Here is an 18,805-nt window from a genome sequence, read left to right as displayed (position 1 = left end):
CAAGGACAGCTCCCGCTCGTCGGTGGCCCTCTCACTCTGCACCCGTCACCAGCTGTACCCTCGGGGACACGTGGCCTCAAAGTCGCTGGAGGTGGGAAGGACTGAGTAATGAGGCCCGCTGGCCTTTTTTAAGATTTGCTTTTGGTCCACCGGCTTTTGATTGCCCTGGCCTAGGAGTGATATGATTGCATCGCTCTATTACAGTCCATCAGCCACAACTAGGCACATGGTTCCAAGCCAGGGAAACGTGGGGCATGTGGCTATTTGGTGAGCTACAAAATTGTTATCCTTTATAATTGCATATTTCATCGAATTTAAGATGCTGTAGTGCCTTGAATTATGTCCCCCCAAACTCCCTGAAGCTTGAATTGTGTCCCCAAGTTTTACATATTAGAAACTTAGCCCCCACTGTGACTGTTAAGAGGGTGGAAAATCCTATTATGGTAATTGAAAGGTGGGGCCTTGAGGAGGTGATTAAGTTGTAGGACCATGCAGTAGTGAATGGATTAAAAATGGTGGTCAGGGGTGTGGTTCTGAGGGCTTTATTTTATTTATTTATTAAAAAGATGACTGGTCAGGGGATTCTAACCCTTGACTTGGTGGTGTCAGCACCACGCTCTCCCAAGTGAGCCACAGGCCGTCCCTATATAGGGTCCGAACCCGTGGCCTTGGTGTTATCAGCACCGCACTCTCCTGAGTGAGCCACAGGCCGGCCCAACTTTTAAGAAGAGGAGAGTCTCTGTCTCTCTCTGCTCTCTCGGCTTCCAGCATCTGGCAATGTGAGACCCCCTGGGTCACTGTTGCCATCACCAGATGGACTTTGGACTTCCCAGCCTCAGAAATTGTAAGCAATAAATTTCATTTTCTTTATAAATCACCCCGTCCCATGTATTTTGTTATAAGCAACACAAACGGATGAATACAGATGCCTTTATTTTACGAATAATTAAGAAGACTGCTACCAATTTCACAGTGATGAGCTATTGAATGTTTTCAAACTTTCTATTATGAAAATGTTCAAACACAGGAAAGATGAATGAACTGTAGGATGACCACTTACATACTACATGGCATCTACATCTATAGCTAATATTCTGCTATATTTGTTATATCCCATGTCTATTCATCTGTCTAACTTTTAGATAAATTTAAGAGACAGTTGTAGTCATCCATACCCCTAAGCACTTCGGTATGTGTGTTTATCTTTTTTTTTAGCAGCTGGCTATGGCACAGGGATGGAACCTTGGACCTTAGTGCTACCTGCACCACGCTCTAACCAGCTGAGCCAACCAGCTAACCCTGTGTGTTTATCATTAACTAGTACTTCTTTTCGGTTTGTTTTTCTTTTAGGTAAAATTATGGTGAAATGCATGAATCTTAAATGGACCATTCAACAAGTTTTGACAAGTGAACACACATGTGTAACCCAACACACTAACAAGATATGTGATGTTACTGTGACCCCAGAAAGTTCCCTCATTTTCCAGTTAGTCCCTGTACCCTGACTCCATTATTCTGATTGTTTGAACTGTAGATTACCCTGTATAGAACTTCATGAAAATGGAATTACAGGGCCGGCCCCGTGGCACACTCGGGAGACTGCAGCACTTGGGAGCGCAGCAGTGCTCCCGCCGCGGGTTCGGATCCTATATAGGAATGGCCGGTTGCGATCCCCTTACCAGTCACACAAAAGACAAAAAAAAAAAAAAAAAAAAAAATGGAATTACACAGTGTGTAGTCATTTGTGTCTGGCTTCTTTTTCACTCACTGTGTTTTCGAGATTTATTCATTTCGTGTGTGTTTCATTAGTTCATTCCTTTCTACTGCTGCATACGCTTCTGCTTTGTGAATATACCACAGTTTGTTTATTCATTCTCTTGTTGGTGGACATCTGGGCTCCTTCCAGGTTTTGGTTATGATAACTAAAACTGCTATGAAGATCCCCTTACAAGTCTCTTTTTTGAGGTACGTTTTTGTTTCTCTTGGGAATACCTAGGAAATGAATTGCTGAGGCGTAGCCTAGGTATACCTTTAGCTTTTTCCAATGCAGCCTTACATTTTTTTATTCCCACCAACAATGTATGAGAGTTCTGTTTGCTCCATGTCCTTGTCAACATTTGATGTTACCAAGCTTCTTAATTTTAGCCAGTCCAGTGGGTGAGTAGAGGTATCCTATTATGATTTTAATTTTAATTTCCCTGATAACTAATGGTATATTATTTTTGTGTGTGCTTATTGCATTCCATCAGTTGTAAGATGTATTCTCATTTCAGATGTTAAATTGTGAAACAAAATGTACATCTTAAAATCAATGAAATATAGTAACCCCTGAAAGTTTCTTTGTGCCTATTTGCAGTCAATCCCTGATCACCCCCAGCCCAGGCATTCTGCTGATCTGCATTCTGTCTCTATAGTTTTGCCTTTTCTCAAAACTTCATGTAAATGGAATGTATTATGTGGTAGGATGAATAATTACCCCCAAAGATGTTATGTCCTAATCTCTGGAACCTGTGAACATGTTACTTTACGTGGGATAAAAAGGATTTTACATATGTGAATAAATTAAGGATCTTGAGGTAGGGCTATCATCCTGCATTATCCAAGAGGGCCCAATGGAGGGGTCCTTTTAAGAGGGAGGCAGGAGGATTAGAGTCAGAGAAGACAATGTGCTGATGGAATCAGAGAGAGAGAAATTGGAAGATGCTATGCTGCTGGCTTTGAAAATGGAAGAAGGGACCATAAGTCAAGGAATATAGGAAAAGCCAGAAAAGGCAAGGAAACAGATCCTCCCTTGGAGCTTCTGGAAGGAAGCTGACACTTTGATTTTAGTTCCATAAAACCCTTTTCAGATTTTTGACCTCCAGAATTGTAAAATAATAAATTCGTGTTGTTTAAGGCCACTGTCTAGTTTCTTGCACTTAGCCTTATGTTTTTGAGGTCATCCATGTTTCTGCTTGTAGTAGTAGTTTGTTCCTTTTCATTAATAGTATTTCAATTGATGGACATTTGGATTGTTTCCACTTTTTACCTGTTATGAATAATGCTGCTAAGTACATTTCTGTACAGCTCTTTGTGTGGACACATGTTTTAATTTCTCTTGGGTAAATACTTAGGAGTGAAAGTGTTAGGCTGTGTGGTAGTCGGTTTATGTTTAACTTTTTCAGAAATTGTCAAACTGTTTTCCAAAGTGGCTGCACCATTTTACATTCCCACGAGCAATGTATGAAGGTTCCCGTTCTCCATGTACTCCCGACACTTGGTATTGTCAGTGTTTCTAATTATAGCCATTCAAGGAGGTATGTAGTGGTATCTTATTGGGGGTTAGTTTAGTATTTCTTTAATGATTAGTGTATTAGTCCATCTCTGTTCCTTATAACAAAATACACAGAACTGGGTAATTGATAAAGAAAACAAAATTTATTGCTTACAGTTTCTGAGACTAGGAAGACTGAAGTCCAGGGAACACATCTGGTGAGGGTCTTGGTGGTGGTGACAGTGATGGCAAGGTATCACGTTGTGAAATGGCAGAGCAGAGAGAGAGAAAGACAGACTCCCCTCTTCTTTTAAAGCCCTCAGAACCACACCCCGACCACTATTTTTATTTGTCTGAGAAATATACTATTTGCCCTTCATTTTGGAAGGATAGCCTTGCAGGGTAGAGTATTCTTGGCTGGCAATCTCTGTCTTTTAGTATTTTGAATATTTCATCCCGTTCCTTTCTGGCTTTTAGGGTTTGTGATGAAAAGTCTGATGTTAACCTGATTGGGGCTCCCTTATAGGTGATTTGGCGCTTCTCTCTAGCAGCTTTTAAGATTCTTTCTTTGTCTCTGAGTTTTGCCAATTTGACTATAACGTGTCTTGGAGAAGACCTTTTTGGGTTGAATACGTTTGGAGATCATTGAGCTTCCTGGATCTGAAGATCTGTGATTCTTCCTATACCTGGGAAGTTTTCTGCCACTATTCTATTGAATATGTTTTCAATGGACTCTCCATTTTCCTCCCCTTCTGGAATACCCATGACTCGGATATTTGAGCACTTAAGGTTGTCTGATGTCTCTCTCAGATTTTCTTCAATGCCTTTGATTCTTTTTTCTTTTTTTAAATCTGCTTGTGTTATTTCAAACAGCCCATCTTCAAGTTCAGAGGTTCTCTCTTCAACTTCGACAAGCCTGCTGGTTAAACTCTCTGTTGTGTTTTTTATTTTGCTGAATAACTTCTTCAGTTCGGCAAGTTCTGCTACATTTTTTTTCAGAGCATTGATTTCCTTGTACATTTCCTCTTTCAGGTCCTGTATACTTTTTCCTCATTTCATCATGATGTCTAGCTGAGTTTTCTTGTATCTCATTCAGTTTCCTTAGAGTTATCACTCGAAAGTCCTTGTCAGTCATTTCAAGGGCTTCTTCTTCTATAGGATCTAGAGCTTGAGATTTATTATCTTTTGGTGGTGTACTTTCTTGATTTTTCGTATTTCTGGTATCTTTTCTTTGATGTTTATTCATTGTGGCAGGGGGTTTCACAGTCCACCGGTTTGACACTATTGACTGACTAAGATGTTGCTGTGGTTGCCAATTTGGTATGGCTACCTCAGTGACTGCTCAGTTGGCCACTAGTGCCTTGCGTGTGTGGTTGCCTCAGGTCTTGGGCCTCTCCGGGGAGCCACCTCTCTGGTCAGCTTGGACTCTGCCGGGCTGCTGGATCACAGGGCGGTACCGCAGGGTGTGTGGTGTCTGCTGAGCTTCCACCTCCTGTGCTGCACTTCTCCCTGTTCCGTGTGCTCTGGGCTGGGCTGCTGGGATGCGCCGAGGCACCGCAGAGCGTGTGGTCTCTGCAGAGCTTCCACTTCCGTTGCTGGATGTCTCCCATGCAGGGAGTAAATGTTTTTAATGCATTCAACGGCCCCTGCCACAGAAGCGGCACCCAACTCCTCGCCCACTTCCGCCTCCTGACTAAAATTGATTGTATTTCTATACATAATAGTTCTGGAGGCTGGAAAGTACAAGGTCAATGGGCTGCATCTGGTGAGAGCCTTCTTGCTGGTTGGGACTCTCTGCAGAGTCCCAAGGTCATCATGTGCTGAGGGGCTGAGCATTCTGACCACTATTTTTAACACATTCACTACTGGAGGGTCCTATAATCCAATCACCTCTTCAAGGCCCCACCTTTCAATGACCATAGTAGGATTTTCCATCCTGTTAACAGTCACAGCAGGGGCCGAGTTTCTAATATGTAAAATTTGGGGGGCACAATTCAAACTTCAGTGAGTTTTGAGGGGACATAATTCAATCCACTGCAATCAGTGATGTTGAACATCTTTTCATGTGCTCATAAGTCATTTGTATTATCTTTTTGATGAAATGTTTATTTAAATCTTTTGCCTATTTTTAAACTGGGTTGTTAGTCTTCCTATCACTGAGCTGTAAGAGTTTTAAATATATATGTATTCTAGAATCAAGTCCTTTATCAGGTGTATGGTTTAGGCACATTTTCCAGTCTGTGGATTGTCTTTTTTTCTTAGTAGCATCTTTCGAAGAGCAAAAATGTTTAATTTTGATGAAGTCTGATTTTTCAATTTTTTTTTCATGGATTATGCTTTTGGTGTCATATCTAAAAAACATTTTCCTAACCCAAATAATTTTTATTTTTCTTATGTTTCTTCTACAACTTTTTTAGGTCTTACATTTAGGTCTATGATCCATTTTGAATTAATGTTTGTGTATGGTGTGATGTAAGGGTTTTAAGTTCTTTTTTTTTTTTTTTTTTTTGCATGCACATAGATAATAAATTTTTCCAATATCGTGTGTTGAAAAGGTATTGTTTCCCCACTGAATTGACTTAGCTTAAGAAAACATCGATCATAATTGTGAGGGTTTTTTGAGTCTCAATTCTGTTCACTTGATCTATATGCCTTACCTCACAGCAATTCTATATTGTCTTGATTATTCTAGTTTTATAGTAAGTTTTGAAAACAAGTAGTGTAAGTCGTCCTAATTTGTTCTTCTTCAAAGTAGTTTTCACTATCTCAATCCTTTGCATTTCTATATAAACTTTAGTATTAGCTGGTCAATTTCTACCACCACCACCATCAACAGAAAACATCTGCTGAGGTTTTGCCAGGTATTGCATTGAATCTGCAGATCAATTTGGGGGAAATTGCCATCTTAACAATACTTAGGGGGCAAAAAGTGTGAGCTGGAGTCACACAGGACACAATTTCCTAGTAAGGAGCTGCAGCAACACATGAAACATTGACAACTAGGGGAGCTCATTAGGGACTGTCACACATGGTTTTTATTGGGAGCTTCTGTTTCTTTCCTAAGGCTGCTATAACAAATGAACACAAACTGGGAGCCCTAAAACCACAGAGATTCTTTCTCTCACAGTTTAGGAAACCAGAAGTCCAAGCTGCCAGCAGAGTTGGTTCCTTCTGGAGGCTCTGAAGGACAACCTGTTCCATGGCTCTCTCCTGACTTCTGGTGGCTGCTGGCAATTCTTGGTATTGCTTGGCTGGCATCACTCCAGTCTCTGCCTCTGTCTTCATGTCACCGTCTCCCCCATGTCTTCTTGCCTTCTCTTATAAGGACAATTATTGAATTTAGGGCCCACCCTAATCTGGGATGACTTCATCTTAAGATCTTTAAGTTAATTATATCTGCAAAGACCCTTTTTCAAAGTAGGTCACATTCACAGGTTCTGGGTGGATATATCTTTTGGGGTCCACTATTAAACTCACTACAGAGACAGGCCACATAGGTAGTTTCTGCCTGATGCCTACAAAACTTCAGACTCCCAGAAGTAAAGTAGATGTTCAGCATAAATAATATTGTTTGTACAAACCATTTAGGCATAATGAGCCACTCTGGTCTGATCAGTTCTGGGAATGCTGGGAGCCCTCCTAAAATCCAGGTTCCCAGATCCAGGTTCCCAAGGGCTGACCACGTAAGCAGGGGTTCTTCAGGATAAGCAGTTAGCACTGCTGTATTAATTCTTTTCTGTACATGCTGCTTTTGTTATATTTATTCCTAAGTATTTTATTCACTTTGATGCAATTGTGAATGGAATTTTTTTTTCTTAATTCCACTTTCCAGTTGTTGCTAGTATATAAAAATATAACTATTGTTTGTATATTGATATTGTATCCTGTGGCCTTGTTAAACTGGCTTATAAATTCTGAATTTTTTATGTAGATTCCTTAGGATTTTCTAAATAGATAATCACGTATCTGTGAATAAAGACAATTTTGCTTCTTTCTTTCTAATCTGTATGCGTTAATTTTTTCTTGCCCTATTGCACTGGCTAGAATCCTTAGTACAATGTAGAATTGAAGTGGTGAAAGCAGACATCCTTTCCTCATTTTCAATTTCAGTGGAAAAGCATTAAATATTTCATCATTAAGTACCATATAGATTTTCATAGATACCTTTTATAAGTTTGAGGAATTTCCCATCTATTCCCAGTTTGTTGGGAGTATTTATCCTGAATAGGTATTAGATTTTGCCAAATGCCTTTTTTGTGGCTGTTGTGACGCTCCTGTGGTTTTTGTCCTCTATTCTATTAATGTAGTACATTCCATAATTGAGTTTTGGATGCTAAACCAACCTTGCATTCCTGAAATAAACCCTATTAGTCTTGGTAGATAATCCTTTTTGTATGTTGCTGAATTTGGTTCTGGTGCTCTTCATTCACTCACATGGATTTAAGTGAACATCAGGTGTCACTTCCTTTCAGCTTGAAGGACTTGCTTTAGTACTTCTTATAGGGAAGATCTGCTGGCAACAAATTTTCTATTTTGCATATCTGGGAATGTCTTTATCTCACCTTTTTTTTTTGGTGGCTGGCCAGTACAAGAAACCATCCACCTTTACTTCCAAAGGATAGTTTTTGCTGGGTTTAGAATTATTTCATTGAGGGCCGGCCTGTGGCTCACTTGGGAGAGTGTGGTGCTGACAACACCAAGTCAAGGGTTAAGATCCCCTTACCCGTCGTCTTTTTTTTTTTAAAGAATTTGTTCATTGACAGGTTTTGTTTTTCCTTCAGCACGTTGAATATGTCATTTTACTGCCTTTATGGCCTCTGTTGTCTTTTATGAAAAATCAACTATTAACTGTATTTTTGTTCCCCTTTATGTGATGAGATATATATTTTTTTCTTGCTGCTTTCATGATTTTCTATCTTTGACATGTGGTAATTTGATTATGGTGTATACAGGTGTGGCTCTCCCTGTGTTCATCCTACTTGGGGTTTCTGGTCCAGTGGTCTTCCAGGGCCTGGGCCTGTGTCTTGTGGCACTGTGGGGATTTTGAGGGAAGGACAGGAAAAGCCCATAGTTACTCCTGCTCTGGTGGTCCTTCAGAGGCAGCACTAATTTTACATCACAGTTTTTCGTTTTTTTCTGATTTATTGATGAATAATTTTGCATTTCGTGTTATTAGTGGTAGAATTTATTTTCTTTAATCCTTCAGTGTCAGAAATACTTAGCTTTGTTCTAGCTGTTGTGTGTACACTATAAGGTGATTTAGGAGCGATATCTGTTAAACAGCCATACATATCAACTATGTCTTGAGACCCAGTTACAGAAACAACGACTGAAGTAGTTTTGCATATTTTCTCTTTACTTGTTATGTTATGTATTTGCATATACTAACCATTTTCTTCTCCTTTCCATTTAAAAAAATATACAAGTTGTTAGAGGTTAACTTCATTATTTAGGGTTAACATAAGAGACTATTCAATGGGATAGTGACAGAATTAGAGGAGTAATGAATATAGCCAGGGATAGATAAAATGATTATTGGGAGTGTGCATATACCCTCATTCTCAGGAAAGGGTGAGGATTTTCTTCACTTGCAATAAGGATAGATGTATCTTGTTGGGTGTGAAAGTATAGCATTGTTTTGTTGTATGGAAGTTCAAACATGTATGAAAGGGTGCATACAGAAGCTGATTATGCAGAGGATTGGACTGTGCCAATTTTCCACTTAATGCCTGCTTGGACTGTATGTTCCCCCAAAACTTAATCCCCACTGTGGCTGTTGAAGGTGGGAAATCCTATTATGGTAGTTGAAAGGTGGGACCTTGAATTGGGGATTAGATTGTGAGGACCGTGCCACAGTGAATGGATTAATCCATCTGATGGTATAATGGTGGTCGTGGGCATGGTTCTGAGGGCTTTAAAATGAGAGCCCATGCGGAGCTCTGTCTCTGCTCCTGCCTTTCTTGCAGTGTGATACTCTGCATTTGCTAAAATCACCACCAAAGAAGACCTTCCCCAGATGTGTTCCCTGGGCTTTGGACTTCCCAGCCTCTGAAACTGCAAGCAATAAATATTGTTTCTTTAGAAATTACCCAGTTCCAGGTATTTTGTTATAAGCAACAGAAACATATTAACACATTGCATCAGCTCTGAACCCACTTTTCATTGTCTGCTCGGTGATGGTGGAGCTGGGGTCCTGTATGCATTTGTGACTTGCCATTGGCATGATGTCAAGCTTTGCCAGTAGACGTTGCTAGAGAGTCACTGCAGGAGGAGGAGACTTCTTGGGTCAGTTGTGCATTCTTTCTCCTCTTGCACCTGCTGCCAGGTTGCCAGGGGCACGTGTGGAGGACATGGATCCTCACCAAGTTTTGGTGCCACCCCTGTGGATAGCTTCCCACTGAGTTTCAGTTGCACTCCCATAGGTGGATTCCCAGTGAGTCTCACTGCCACCTCAGATATAGGTTTTCTAGCCTTGGCCCGCCCACCTGTACCTTAGAGGGGTGTATTCCAGCCTACTAGCCTCTCCTCGGTGACCACAGATCAGCTCTGTCCCAGGACAACCCAGGGAGTGTCTCTGTCATCAGCTGTGCTGCAGTCACACCTCTCTAACAAGGAATGAACTTCCACCTTAGGGAGGAAAATCCCTGCCAAGTTTTGTCATTTCTTGAATACAGAGTTATCTTTATTCCTTTATAATTAATCCCATGTTATTGATAATTTATTTTATATAAAAGTTTCCCTGTTGAAATCATTGTGTGGTTTCTGTCCCCTGATTGGACTGAGACTACTGATGCAATTGCAAAGGAGGAAAGGTAAAGCAGGGAAGGGGGCTATGAAGTGTGTGTATGTGTGTTGGGGGAGGCTTGAGATTTCAAACAGGGCGGCCAGGGAAGCCCTCACTAGGAAAGGGACAACAGAGTAAAGATCTACCAGACAAGTCAGCAAACAAAGCAGAAACTAGGGGAAGAGCAGGCAAGGACACAGGGACAGCATGAGCATATATCCTGGGGCAGGAGGTTATCATGACTGGAGTCAGATGAACCAGGGGCAGAGTAGGGAAGATGAGATTAGGTAGGGCCTTGTGTGCCACAGCAAGAACTGTGGTGCTCACCCTGTGAGACAGAAGCCCCTGGGGGAGAGATGTGATCTGACCTACGTTATCTGAATCCCCCTGGGTGCTATGCTGATTCAGCAAGCTGACCTACAGCAAGTACTCCAAGCTAGAAACAGGGAGTCTGTCCGGCGGCTGCTGTTGTGAGTCAGGTGAGAGAATCTGGTCTTGCGCCAGGATAAAGGCAGTAGAGAGTGGGCCACCAGTTGAAGTGGGGGAGCAGATTTGCTTATGAATCCCATGTGGGAGTGAGAGGAGGAGAGGGGCTCCTGCTGACCCCAAGGACTCTGATCTGAGCACAGGAGAAGAATTAAGATCAGGCAGAGGGTTGCTCACTGTCATGGCAGTGAAAAGACTGCTAGAGTGTCTGCTGCACCTGGTTCTCCCCTTCTGCAGGTCAACTCAGCACACCTCCAGCTCCTGCAGGGAGCTGCCTTGAGTGAGGACAATCATGACAGGGGGACAGAGCCCATTGATGCAGGGCATCTCTCTTCTCTGTTGTAAGGCTGATGCTTTTTTATCCTCACTTCCTGGAAGTTCATTCAACAAACTGTCCAGAAACTGCCCTTTAGGATACTGGGGGAAACCTGTTCAGGGGGATATGTCTCACCAGAGACGTTCTTCTATAAAACCGAGGGGGGGCTGGGGAAAGCTGCTGGCCGCTGGGTGCTGCTGACCACGGCAGGACACAGGCATGGGGAAGCCCCGGGCCTACCAACCACCCGAGAGACAAAGGCAGCAAAACCTTCTCCTCCTGCAACATCTCTCTGGCACCCTCTACTGACAAGGTTTAACAGTGCCCCCTGGTAAAGGAAAAATGTTTGAGGGTCCGGATCCGATTCCGCAGAGACCGCTGATGAATTTGGAGTTGAGAGGCAATTAGTGAATAACTGGTGCAAGTGTTTAGATGTTACTTAAAAGTTCCATTTCTTTTTTCAACATTTTCCCATGGTTCACACTGACTCCTGAAATAATAATTCTCATTTTAGAGATTAGTTTGATTAAACAATTCCAACAAATGTTAAATAGGCACATATTTAATGTACAAAACACTGCAAAAATCTATGGTGAAAGAAAGTGAGCCGAGATGCTGGATACTGTTCAAGCTTTATTAAAGGAAAAGAATCTGCCAGGCTGTGCTCAAAGTGGGGAACAGCCTGGTGCTGCCCTGAAAATGGGGGACAGCAGCAGGTGTGGGGTGGTAGAGCTTATATAGTGGCCAAGGCTGGCTGATACCATCCAGGAGGGGCATTATGCTAATGTGGAAACTCTGCAAGCAGGGCGGAGAACTGCACGCCTGTAGAAGCAAAAGTGTTTCTGTTTAAGTCACGAGGCTTCTTGTAAAGGGAAGTGGGGAGCCGCTTGGTGCTGGAGTGGAAGACAAGGCCGGCGGCTATTTTGTGCTCATTGTGTGCACAATGGCACCAGTCATGTCCAAAATCCATCATTCCTGCCTTTTAAGTATAAGAAGGAGGGAAAGGGGGCAAAGGTCTCATTTTTCTGAAGCTACGTCCTGCTGGAGATGGGCGAAGATATGAAAAAGTAAAAGATTTATGTTGGCGGGTAAAGCAATTAAGTGGCGGGGTACTGGTTTCGTGTGGGGAGGCTGTATTCCTCCGGGGAAGGGTTGCTGGTTCTGAGGGGCTGATATCCCCCTTGCAGGAACAATTCAGCGACCTTTTGGTTGATGAAAGCCTGCATATGTTCCTGCAAGAAATTAGAGAAACACCAAAAGAGACAGGGGCCAAAGAGTAAGCTGAGTCCCAGCACAGTTAGGGGTCCTAGTAGGGGCATAGCGAGGGTTCCAAGCATTCAGTGAAATGGTTTCAGTTGTTTTGGATCACCCCAGACTCATCTATGTAATAACAGCATTCCTCTCCTGAGAAGAGGCAGGTGCCTCCCTTCTCAGCTGTAAGGAAGCCAAGGGCCCGACGGTTCTGTAAAACGACTGTTGACTGTCACGAGTGAGGTGACCTGTCACTGGAGGGAGGAGGTGCTGTCTATACTTAGTTCTTCTGAGAGTTTTTGATAGAATTGAGAGGCAGTAGCAGGGCCCGCTGTGCCAGTCCCAGTTGCAGGAAGGATCCCTGCCCCAATTAAAAGGTACAATTAGTGCCCTACGGGAGCAGGGGGCACTTCCTGAGAGGGGGGCTGAAGTTAGTCCCAGTCCCGTCTCCATCTCTCCATCTCTCTGGAGGGTGATGTCGGAGATGAGCCAAAAGAATATGCAAGAAATCACGTTAGGGGGGCAGGCAATGGGATAACTGTAGCTTTACAAAGGAAATACATTCCGGTTTTAGGGCATGGATGAGGAGGGGGTAAGTGAGTGGTAGCGTGTGGTGTTAGTGAGGCAGAGTGTGGGCAGGCCCCGCACAATGCTGACAGTCCCCATTGAGGTGACATTAGAGGAAAGTGAAGAGACATTTGTGGAAACATTGCAGGCTGCATCGACAGGGAGGGGCGGTGACCACAAAAAGTTTCTCCCGAAGTGGGAGACAGATGAGTCGCTTGGGGACCAGTCTGATTCACTGAGGACTGCATCGTCCCTGTGGACCTGGAACCTCCATGTTCCAGGTAAGGGGGAGCACTGAGATAGGAGGAAAAACACGAGAAGGATGCAAAGGGCGAGGGAGCCAAAAGAATTTAAAGGGCACATTGTCACAATGAACTTGCTAAGAAGCATCCTACTGATAGGAGGTAAAGGAGGCCAGGAGAAAACTTCCTATAATGTTACACTGCTCTGGGGAGCACTGGCTAATCCTGTAGTAAGTACTAGAACAGATAGTATAATAAAGGTTAGGGACACGGGGTGGCATGTACTTGTCATGTCCCACGATGGCAAACCTGCGATAGCAGGTCGGGACCAGTCTTGGAGCAGCTCCTGTGTGAAGGACGTGGAGCGGGCCTGCAGGAGTGAGAGGATAATCGCTGGGGAAAGACCATCCTTCTCATGGGATTGGGGGAAGAGCAGGGGTCCTGAAGATGTTCAGTTTTGTGGGTCCTAAAATGGACAAAGTGTAAGGAGATGTTGGGTTGGGGGTTGAGCAGAGGGACCCCTCTGGCTTGGTGTTAACACATTCTTTGGGTAAAGTCTCGGGTGCTAGTTTTACCAAGGATAAGTGATACCAAGGGGCCTTTCTTAGTACTTTACTGCCGTGGGGTTGGTGAGAAGTTCTGTATAAGGCCCTTCCCAGCATGGTGAGAGGGGCTTTGGGATTCAGGTTTTAATATACACTTGCTGTCCCAGGCTCAGTTTACAGTCTGAGGGGTGGGGTGGGGAAAGGATGAGGTAATAGAAGGTTGGCCTGTTCCCTAAGAAGATCCCTAATGAGCGAAAGGGTAGGGAGACACTGGCCTAAAGGCGATGAGCTGGAAGGGAGAGGTGTGAGGGTGAAGGGTCTACAGTCCATAGATTCAACGGGTCTGAGGCCTGTGGGCTTGCGGGGGGCAGCCCGTAGGTGAGTGAGTGACTGGTGGGGAAGCCAAAATGAGGGATGATTTCTGAGGTGGGAGCATGCATTACTGCTGCAGCATCCTCTGAAGTGCAGGGAAAAGCCTCAAACCAACCTGAAAAAGTACCTAGTAAGGTTAGAAGATAGCATGTCCTTTTGTGGAGAGAGTAATATAAGAGCTGAGGAAGGCGCAGTAGAGGTTCATAGCCTATATGAACCAAATTATGGAAATCTAAAAGGATTTGCTCAGCTTGTATAGTAGGGAGGACATAGTGACTGAAGAGTATGCCAGTTGTCCTTTCTCTGTGCCCCCAACTGTTGGAGGTGTTGTATTTCTTGGAGTGTGTATTGGGATAAGGATGTAGGGACCATGAGAAGGACCTGAGTGGGAGAGGAAGAGTAGGGGTCCTGGTGACTGAGCAGCCTGTTTTGCAGTTAGATCCACCAGTTTGTTTCCTTGGGCTATGGGGTCATTGGAGGTTTGGTGTCCTCTGCAGTGTATAACCCCACCCTCCTCTGGGAGTTGTGCAGCCTCAATAGCTTGTGTTAGATTTACTATTGCATAACCCATCCAGGGGACAGGCATGCAGGTTGCACTCCCATCTATGAACCGTGTAATGGGATGCAGGGAGATGTGTGGAAAGGGATTGAGAAAGAGGTCTAAAGCCTCCATGCAATTGTGTTCTAAGGGTCATGAGTGTTTTTGGCTGAGAGTGGCTGGATTTAAGGGAAGGGCAAGGTTTGAAGGAAAACTGGGAATTTTCAATGAAAGTGAGGTGGATAAGTTGTAGGCAGGAAGGGGAGAGAATTGACTTGGCCTTATGGCTGAGAAGGTCTTGACTGTTTGCCAAGTTAGTTTAGAGCTTTCTTGTGTTAAAAGGGCAGCTGCCGCCAAGGCCTATAAACAGGGGCCCATTCTTGAGCTGTGGTGTCTAATTGTTTTGAGAGGTATGCAACCAGGGCCGGCCCGTGGCTCACTCGGGAGAGTGCGGTGTTGAGAGGTTTGCAACCAGGGAGAAAATATCTTTTGCCTTTTGTCCCAAAACGCCCACTGCCAATCCTTGGGTTTTGGTGACATATAGGATAAAAGGATGAGATAGGTTTGAAAGAGATAGAGCTGGGGCTGTGAGGAGAGTGGCTTTTAATCGCTGGAAGGGAGAATGAATTAGCTTTGTGGGATCTAAAGGAATGTCAGGATCCCCTTTGGCTGCCCCATAAAGTGGCTTTGCTAGCTGCCAAAGTTAGGAATCCATAGGCAAAGATACCCTGCAAGCCCCAAGAAAGAAAGGATTTCACCCTTTGTGGTAGGAGTAGGGAGTTCAGAAATTAACTCTGGTGTTGGGGGTGAGGTGGACTCCCAAGTAGGTGACTGAAGGGGAAGAAATTTGGGCCTTGCTGGGGGACACTGGATATCCCCTGGAGCCCAGGAAATTAAGGAGAGCAACAGTGTGGAACTGTGAATCCTCATAGGAGGGGCTACAAAGGAGGAGGTCATCCACATATTATATTAAAGTGCTAGAGGTCGGGGGAAGTTCAGGTAAGTCTCGAGCTAAGGCTTGGCTGGAAAAGTGGGGTCTATCCCAAAGCCCCTGAGGTAGTACTGTCCAGGTGAGTTGTAGGGAACGGCGTGTGTCAGGATCAGTCCTGTACTAAATGGTATGAGCCGTTAGGCTTTCTAACCAGAAGGGTGGGTGTATTGAAAGGTGAGTGGGTAGGCCATAAGAGATGAGAAGAAAGGAGTTTGTGTTCCACAGGTTTTAAGCCTATTAGGTGTTTGTTAGTGATGGGGTACTGTGGGACATTAGGGAACAAAGAGGGGTTCCACAACTTAACAAGGATAGGGGAATGGTGCACAGCAATGCAGGGAGAAGCACCGTCCCATACTAGGGATTAACCTTGTCCGAGGGGGAGGGGAAGGTGGAAGCCTCAGGGTCCAGGTCTGGGGCAGCCTGTAACAGGAGTATTGTAGCTGGAGTTAAAGTGTTTAGGGTAACAGTAGCTTTGAATTTGGAAAGAATGTCCCATCCCAGTAAGAGGGCTGGGCATTGAGGCATTATTAAGAATTTGTGTGTGAATTGGGTGTGATGTAGGGTGCAGGAAAGGGGTTGAGCAATCTGTGCGAGGTATTCTGATCCTGTGACCCCTACTATTGTGATAGAGGATGGGATTGTTGGTCCTACATATTCAGGAAGGGTAGAGTAAATGTCCCCCTTATTGATAACAAAAGAGATCAGCTTATCTGCTATGAGGAGAGTTACTCTGGGCTCACATGTGGTGATCTTTGTGGGGACCTTGGGCCCTGGGCATCGTTAGTCCTCCTCCTGGGAAAAGCCAAGCAGCTCCAGTAGGGATGGCCACAGAGTTAAAGCTTGTGGGTTAGAGACTGGGCCACTCCCTCTCTGGTGAGTGGCACAGTCAACTCCCCAGTGACCTGGCCATTTGCAGTGAGGACAGGTTACAACAGGCCCAGGCCAAGTGGCCTGGTTGACTGCATTTGAAGCAGTTCTCAGGTGGCTAGCCTCTTAAGGCAGCTGGCTTTGGAGTATGTGAGCCATGGATGGCATTAGCCAGGAGCTGGTATTTGGCCTGATCTCTTTTATAGTTTTTTTAATATCAGGGGCTGATTGGGTAATGAAATGAGAGTAGAAGAGGGCCATGACTGCAGGGGAGTTTGGGTCTATACATGTGTATTCATGTAAAGCCTCAGAGAGGTGGGTTAGAAACTCGGGATTTTCATTGGATCTCAGTGTGATTTCTCTAAGCTTGTCATAATTGACTGACTTGTGAGTAGCCTTTTGGAGGCCAAGAAGTACGTGTGTGGTCATGTTATCCCAGAGATCCCGATCCCCATGGCCAGCCTGGTAGTTCCAATTTGGGTCCGTGCAAGGAAAAGCAATGGCTCCCACAGGCTGCCTATTATTTTGAGCATGTACCTGAGCCACCATCCAGACCTGCTCCCTGTACACGGACTTGGACAATTCTGTCCCAGGTACTTCACGGAAGAATAATAAAAAGCTGGAGCTGAGGCAGGGTTGTTACCTGACGAAGGGAGAGAAGGGGAGGGGTTAAGTGGCTGAGGACGAGCGTCTGGAGGCCAGGTAGAGGGAAGAGAGGGAAATGTGGAGAGGCTGGTGAAGGATGGAGCGTATGGAGGTAGTCAAGGTGGCCCATACAGGTAGCAGAGTAGTCTGACAGATCAGCAGATTGATCTGAGACTGGAAGGGGAAGTCGAGCATGAGCTAGGAGAATTTGAGACATGAGACAGTTTTGACAGAGAGAAGACCACGTTCAGAGATAGGAGAAGGCCTGAACATAAAGGAATCTCTCTGTCTTGCCATTTCAGTGAGTATCTAAATTGAGAGTGCCATCTTGTGGCCACTGGGATCTATTGTAACAAGGCATTTGAGTTTTAATGTCTCCTTGGAGGCCGAGAGATTGGCCAGGAGAGCTCAGAGGCATAGAGTGCTGAGTACAGTAGCAAATGGGATGTTTAAGGGCCAGCCCGTGGCTCACTTGGGAGAGCGTGGTGCTGACAACACTAAGTCAAGGGTTAAGAACCCCTTACCGGTCATCTTTAAAAAAAAAATGAGACATTTAGGTTTAATGTCTCCCTGGAGGCCAAGGAATTGGCCAGGAGACAGCCCAAGGGCATAGAGTGTGGAGGTTTGGATCGTGAGGATCCCATGTAGAGGGTGAGAAAGGGCAGTCAGCCTGGTAGGAGAAGAGTGCCAGCAAGGAGCATCCTCCTTGGTGTGCATCTTCTTTTCGAGAAAAAAGCCATGACCAGCTAATGATGCGTCCTTCAATAGTTGGGGGGCATGAGAAAAGTTCCCTCAATAGAGACCAGAGTCATAGAGAGTAGTCAGGGGAACTTGTAGAGGCGGGACAGACCCACTGACTCACCCTGAATTGAGGCTGGTGTTGGATGTGTTGGTCTGAAACAGCAAAAGTAGAGAGTCATGGAGGCACCTGGTTTCGGCAGGTCCGGGAAGGGTGGCGGGGAGCCAATCAACCCAAGAGAGAGGGGAATCATCCGACGATCTGGCCAAGACCCTTCCTGGGTTTCGTCACCATAATGAAAGAAAGTGAGCTGAGACGCCAAGTACCGTTCAAGCTTTATTAAAGGAAAAGAATCTGCCAGGCTGCGCTCAAAGTGGGGAACAGCCTGGGGCTGCCCTGAAAATGGGGGACAGCAGCAGGTGTGGGGGTGGTAGAGCTTATGTAGTGGCCAAGGGCTGGCTGATACCATCGAGGAGGGGCATTACGCTAATGTGGATTGGGGTGGAGAACTGTGTCCTTGCAGAAGCAAAGGGCTTTCTGTCTAAGTCAGGAGGCTTCTCGTAATGGGAAGAAGGGGTGGGAGGGCTTGGTGCTGTAGCGGAAGATGAGGCTGGTGGCTATTTTGTGCTCATTCTGTGCACAGTGGTACCAGTCACGTCCAAAATTCATCATATGGGGCATCTGGAAAAAGCAACGCCTGGTGGCTGCCTGCTCAGGCATTCCCAGTCCAGTTAGAAAACAGCACATGCAGGGGCCTCTGCAGGCCACATGGGCTGACCACTGCTCACTCTTACACTGGCTGTGTCCACGCCACATACTCAAGAAGTTAAGGACACACGCAGGTGCCCCAGTGGGAGAGGCCTTCCGCAGAGGGGAAGGCCCCACGGAGAAAACGGGTCTTCCTGGGCCACATTAGGAGACCTCTTACCTAGGTGTGTGGCCCTCAAATTGTTTCAGGCCACTGTTGGGGTTTTGTTGTTTTGTGGCATTAGAAAATGTATTATCCCATAAAAAGAGTTAACTATGCTTGTATACACATTTAGCCAATTCCTCAGAGGGAGAAGTAAAAGGAAAGACGCAGCACCTTCGCACCAGGCTCCCAGGCCCCGGACACTCTAGCGTCTTCGCGCTCCCGCCAGGGCTGTATGGGCCGCCTCCGGAGAGCTCGCGCCGGCCCCGCCCCCGCCCCGCCCCCCCGCCCCCGCCCCG

At 45.1% G+C, this 18,805-nt stretch overlaps 1 protein-coding gene across 1 annotated transcript in view; it reads left to right on the top strand.

Moving 5' to 3' along the window:
* The first annotated feature begins 14 nt into the window (after nucleotides 1-14).
* Nucleotides 15-18,805, top strand: part of PPP6R2 (protein phosphatase 6 regulatory subunit 2) — a 128,976-nt gene continuing 110,185 nt past the window's right edge. Inside the window, exon 1 of the mRNA XM_063115785.1 lies at nucleotides 15-91. The gene's annotated coding sequence lies outside the window, so the exon portion shown is untranslated. The remainder of the gene's footprint in view (nucleotides 92-18,805) is intronic.

The sequence above is a fragment of the Cynocephalus volans genome, chromosome 12, assembly GCF_027409185.1.
Source record: "Cynocephalus volans isolate mCynVol1 chromosome 12, mCynVol1.pri, whole genome shotgun sequence".
In the NCBI taxonomy this organism is placed as follows: domain Eukaryota; kingdom Metazoa; phylum Chordata; class Mammalia; order Dermoptera; family Cynocephalidae; genus Cynocephalus; species Cynocephalus volans.
Note: the sequence above shows the minus strand (reverse complement) of the source record. Positions and strands in the feature narration are given on the sequence as shown.